This window comes from Condylura cristata, unplaced genomic scaffold (assembly GCF_000260355.1).
Source record: "Condylura cristata isolate star-nosed mole 26May11 unplaced genomic scaffold, ConCri1.0 scaffold00008, whole genome shotgun sequence".
In the NCBI taxonomy this organism is placed as follows: Eukaryota; Metazoa; Chordata; class Mammalia; order Eulipotyphla; family Talpidae; genus Condylura; species Condylura cristata.
The window spans coordinates 53,429,942-53,435,879 of NW_004567109.1; the positions used below are offsets into that span (position 1 = coordinate 53,429,942).

The following is a 5,938-nucleotide window of genomic DNA, read 5'->3' on the forward strand; positions in this document are numbered from 1 at the left end:
TTTTTTTTTTTTTTTAACAACTTGTTCATTTAGTTCTTCAGAACTATGAGCAACTCCAGTATCCTTCCAGTTTTTTTCAGGAAAAGTTAGTGTCTCTCCCATTCACAAATTTTCTATTTGCTTTAAACCAAACTAAGTTAAGACATAAAGTAGATTTGGAATGGGCTTTTACAATGGACTCAGCTCAGGTCAGATGTCTACGCCTAGACTTCACACTAGCTGTGAAGATTGGATATTTGAGTGTAATCTTACAACTCCAGTCTTAGAGTAGGGAAATTAATTTCACATTTCAAATCAGAATGGGTGTGCTATTTTGTTCTCTGCAGATAAAACAAAGTTCCTCTACAATGTATACTTATCATTTATGTTGTGCTTGATTAGGATTTCAAATTTTATTTCATGGAATGCCATGTTTTATCAAGAATTTGTAGAGATTTTATGCAAGAAGAAGATTTAATATTTAGTCATTTGAAGTATTCTAGCGAAAATTCCTTTGTAGAACAATGGCTACTTCAATTTTAAACCAACTCACTCAACTTTTTGTATTTGTCATAGTTCATTTATTAAAGTATAAGTAGCTTGAAAACAGTCTCCATATCACCACATTCTATATTAATTTGTATGATCAGTTTAATAAATACTGACTTGATTTGAATTTAGGAAAAATTTGCCATGTAGTTTTATTATAGATTTATTTTATATGCATTCATTATTGAATGTTGTGAACTATGTTACCGTTGCAGAAAAATATTCAAGGACCCTTTTTAAGCTTAGTTTGAATTAATTTCAGATATATAGACATTTACAAATTAAATTATACAATTTTCATATATTCTTTACCAGCTTCATACAGTGTAAACATTTGCATTGGCCAGTTATTAAAACTAGGAAACTAACATTGTTATACAATTCTGTTAACTAAACTAAAAACCTTACTTGAATTTCATCCATTTTCTACTAATGCCCTTTCTCTCATCAGAATCCAGTTCAATATCCAACATTGGACTTAGTTATTATTTTATCTTTATTTTTATTTTCCTGAAGTCTGAAAATAGTTCCTTAGATTTTTTTTTTGACTTGTAAGCCTCTGTTTGTATTGCTCAGTGTTTTCTCATGATTAAACTAAAGTTATGCATATTTACAAGAATACCATAGAAATAGCCCCTTTTTTATAATGTGATCCAGGAATTCACTGTCTTTTTTTATGTGTGGTGTTTGCCTTCCTCTCTTGGTTAAGGTGATTTCTGATAGTTTTCACTGTAAAGCTGTTGTCTTTCCCTTTGTAGTTAATACATTTCTTTGAGAGCTACTCTGTTACTCTTTTTTGCCTTTAACTGATGATCAAGGTAATCATCCAAAATGGCTCTTACCATTTCTTGGGTCCCCCCCATCCAGTTCAAGATCTTTACTTTCAGTTCAGTACATTGCTTAGAGACTAAGAATGCATAAACTGAACAAGACCCAAATCCTGTAGTATAGTATCACTTAACATTAATCTTTGGCATCAGACAGACCTTATTTCATACCATAAATTTAAATCTAATGTTTTGTGAAATTGTACGTGTTGCTTAACATCCCTGAGCCACAGATTATTTCACTGAATTATTAATAGGGAATAAACGTGAATTTGAGAAACAGCAGAAGTCATCTTTAATAATAGCACATTATTGTTGCTTGGCCTTGGCCTGAGTCCAAGGATGGGGAAGTTGACTTCAAAGAGGCTGAGGAAGCTTCTTGAGATGGAGATATCCTATATCTTATTTGTTTTCCCTAAATTTATTCTATTGTGTGTAAATTATACCCTGGGAAAGTTGATTTTAAAACTGAAGCTGTTCTACTTGAACCTGGTTTTTTATTTAATGTGAAAACACATGATTACTTGGATCAATAACAGTTTTTAGGTTTTGAAAATCATTTAATTCTCCCTTAGTCCAAAAGAGCCTTGAAACTCTCTTAGATTTGTAGAACAATCTAAGAGTTCAAGTCTATGGTCTTCACACTTAGTTTTACATTCTCAAGTTATTCTTTCCCATAAGTGGGTTCCAAATTCTTATAGTTTTCTTTGTGTCATAGAAGTCCAGTGCCTTTGGTCTTCTCACAACTGTTTAAATTGATTATGGGGATGAGGGGTTGATTATTCTAGGTATCAAATTGTTACAGGCCCCAACCTGAAAGAGTGGGTCCTTTGTCTCTAGGGAAAGAAGGCACTATAGAGCAGTAGTTGTGGTTGACCAGGAAAGGCTTTATTAGACAGATTTGTGCATGAGGGATCCAGTGTAAGAAGATAATCTAGTCTTACTCCTTCAAGGAAATTTGGAGGATCTACTTAAAGGGTAAGTTTATGAGTGGGGCAGAAAAAAGCACCATCACAGTGTATTCTGGGTTGGACTGTGTTCCCTGTGCATACACAGATCTCCATTCCAACTCCTCGCTTCCCTAGACTTCTAACTTTGGCCCTTCAGTGGACAGTACTAGCCAGGCCATGATTTAGTCCATCTGTTCAAACAAGACTTGAAGCAACTCACCCTACCTGCTGGCAATTTCTTTTGCCTAGGTTGTCTCAAAATTGACATCAACTTCTTGAGACTGAGCACAGAATTTTATTCTTCATTTTGCAGCTCTAGAATTGGCTAGATTCTAACAAGTTCTAGAAGTTTGTATCTATCGCATTTAAGGTTGACTTTTAAACCTTATTTTGATAACGATTATACATACAGGCCTTACATTTATTTTTTCCTGGAGTACTTAAGCAGTTTTGTACAGAAATGATTATACATGTTTTAAGGGCTCAAGGAAATTATCCCATACCATTCTGGATTCTTATATGCCGGCAAATACAAATATCAGAGAGATTGAAAAGAAAAATGACAAAAAGAAGTTTAATATTACTTGCGCCTTCTCTATATATGGGTAAGATCCAGTCAGGCACATTGCCGAGCATCTGTGAGGTTGGAAGAAAGGAAAGGTCAGTTTGGGAGTTTACCAGGAAGGTACATAAACAAATTATGCAAATTGAATTCCATCTTTTCTTTTGAAAAGACACAAGAATATTAGATTTTCTTGTGCATGTGTTTCAGGAATTTTACATGTAAATTTTCTACAAAAGCAAACTACACTCAGCTTTCAGAAGCTCTTTTATAAAATCAACCCTTTGCCAAAAATATATTTTGGAGTGGCAGATTTTTGCTTCCCTACAGTATATTTTCAAATCTCATTGCTTTCCATGTAACTTAAATGTCATTATATGGGAAGAAGATCAGTATTTTTTAACTCTGGCTATTCTCTTTTTGATGGTAGGCAAAAGAATGTAGTGCTTAAATGCTACTTGATAGCATATAAAAGACAACTTAGTTTTGCTTTTCTTTGATTGAAGTAAACTTGGTAGTTTTCCCCATACAAAGATTTAGAGGTTGAAAGGAGAAGGCACAAGCTATAAAGTGTAGTTATTTATTTATTACTGATCAGCTCTTTCTATAGCAACATTTATTCAAGTTAAAAGATAGTTCAGTGTTTAGAGATTATATTCTTCCTATATTTTGGTGAAAATAAATGGTAACTTGGAGTTACTTGTTTATTTTCATGCCTTCATTTTGGAAAATTAAATATTAGGCAATTGTAAAAGTAGTATTTAATTTAAAAGGAAATTCTAGATCTATGTAAGTTTACTAAATGCTAGGATGCTTAGAGGCAAACCTTTTGACTCACATGGCAACATGTAGTTGGTGATTAACAAGATGTTGAGGATATCAAAATTTCTGAACTACACTGGAAAAATCACAAATGTTTTCTATTTAATTAGATGTAAAATATCATTATCGGTTGTTGCTTTTCTACTTCAAATTTATGTTCTTTTTTAGGCATTACATATTTTATACTTTCTATCAATGTTCTTTCAAATTTAATGATGGCATTTAGTGTATATATACCTGCATTTTTGATAGAGAAGTCTTATACATTTAGTTTCAGATTACTTTCCTTTGGGAACCTTACAAGAACTAATAAAATAAAGCTATCTTTTTACTGCTCATTCTACAGGCCATTGCATTTTGACCAATAATGGAGGGTTTAAAATATCTCTCAAGAGATCCAGCTTTAGAAATCCAAACTTTAAATAGCATGACAAATGTATCTCTGGGATATTTTTCTGTACTAATTCTCTAAAATAAAACTAAAGCACATTTTTATTAAACCCACAATTAAGATTAGACTTCAGTGATACAGTTTAGATACCTGAAACTGAGAGAGTTTGGAACTATACATTTTTAATCTGCTTTTTCTGTCCAGAAGCAGATATTGTTATGCACTCTAACTTGGAAAACCTCATGGTAATAGATTTTGATTGAGAACTTTTCAGTCATTGTAGCAGCTACTTTAGACCACATTTATATTTAAATAGGAGAAAGTGATTTGTTTAGAATTTTAAGAGTTGCTATCTCATCTTTTATCTTTGCTGTTGAAGTGATCTATCTGGATGCTTATTCCCATGAGTGGGCAGGATGAACTGTTCTACTGCAGGCTTTCATTAGGACAGTATGAGTGTGTTTACTAATGGATTTAGGATGGAGAACCTACAGCTTTGTGAGACCATTGGCTTTGGTTAGGCGTAATTAGAATTGATTCTTCTCAATTAAAAACAAGTCCAGATAAAGCTAGAATGTTTTTAAAGAAGAAAAACACAAGTCTAATTTAGTGTGTTTTTTGGACTATTTTCAATGAATAACATGCAAATTATATATGACGAAAATTAGTATTTTATTTGAATAACCATTATTTCTAGAATAATTGTCATTATGAAAACAGTGCGTTAACCTCTTTTCTTTATCAAATTGTATATCTGTTTCTTTTTTTTTTTCTTAAAGTTAATATACCCATGGCTCATACTCTTGGCTCTTCATTTTTCCACTTGTTCGCTTGCAAACCATAGCATCATTGTCTAGTGTAAGTGAATATGTTGTGTTACATTAACTTATTTTAGGAAGAATAGTAATTTAACTCTTGCGACACTAATAATTACCCACATGGTTATTAACTCTATGCTACAGCCTAGTCTTTTTCTTGTTTTGTCATCACATATTGTAAAATTAGTGAGGGAATTGTTTCATCTTTTGTGTGCACCTCTGAAAGTGACGTTTTTGCACTTGGGAGACAATTGTTAGCACATGACTATAATTTGCTATGACTTCAATACGTGTGGTTTTGATTATTAATACACACATTGAGCTTTGTGCAGTATCCACTCTACAGTAAGGCTAACAAACTTGTTTTTGATTCATTTGAGTTATTTTGTATTATGTTGTTTGGAACTTTAAAAAACACTACATTTTTGTAATGTCACATATTTAGATATGCAACTATTGTGATGACATTTGCTAAGACAGAATTGTGAGATACGCAACTATTGTGGTGACATTTGTGAGACAGAATTATGATTCCTTGTTCATCTGAATGTAAAAGACCATCTAATGAAATGTCAAAAGTCTTATATTAAATGATGACACTCATTTAATACTTAAAACAACCTTGTATATAGAAAAGGCCATTAATTTTAAGCCCCCCCAAAATCAAGACAGTGCCACCAATTTATAGTCTTGTCTATTTACTTGGTAATACTTTTAAGGCAAATTGTTGAAGAGAATGAGTATAATTTGCTGAAGGTAACATTTTTCACTTTTGAAGACATGAAAATGGCTTCAAGTATACAGAGCATCAAACATTTTAAAGGGATCAGAACATTTATTTGTGCATGTTAACACACATATAAAAGCTAATAGAAATCTTAGCAAACTCAAAATAATTTTAAGATTATTAACTGTTACATACCTTGTATATTTTAATCAACAAACACTACTGGACAGTGGCAAAAGGTAACAAATTTATATGTACCTGCATAAGAGAAATTTTACTCTAAAATATAGGCATATCTAATATGAACAAGCAT

The 5,938-nt window shown here is 32.1% G+C and overlaps 1 protein-coding gene across 1 annotated transcript in view; it reads left to right on the plus strand.

The window, feature by feature from the left end:
* The window catches only part of HS2ST1 (heparan sulfate 2-O-sulfotransferase 1), a 136,057-nt gene that overhangs the window by 43,518 nt on the left and 86,601 nt on the right, over nucleotides 1–5,938 (plus strand). The gene's annotated exons all lie outside the window — the stretch shown is intronic.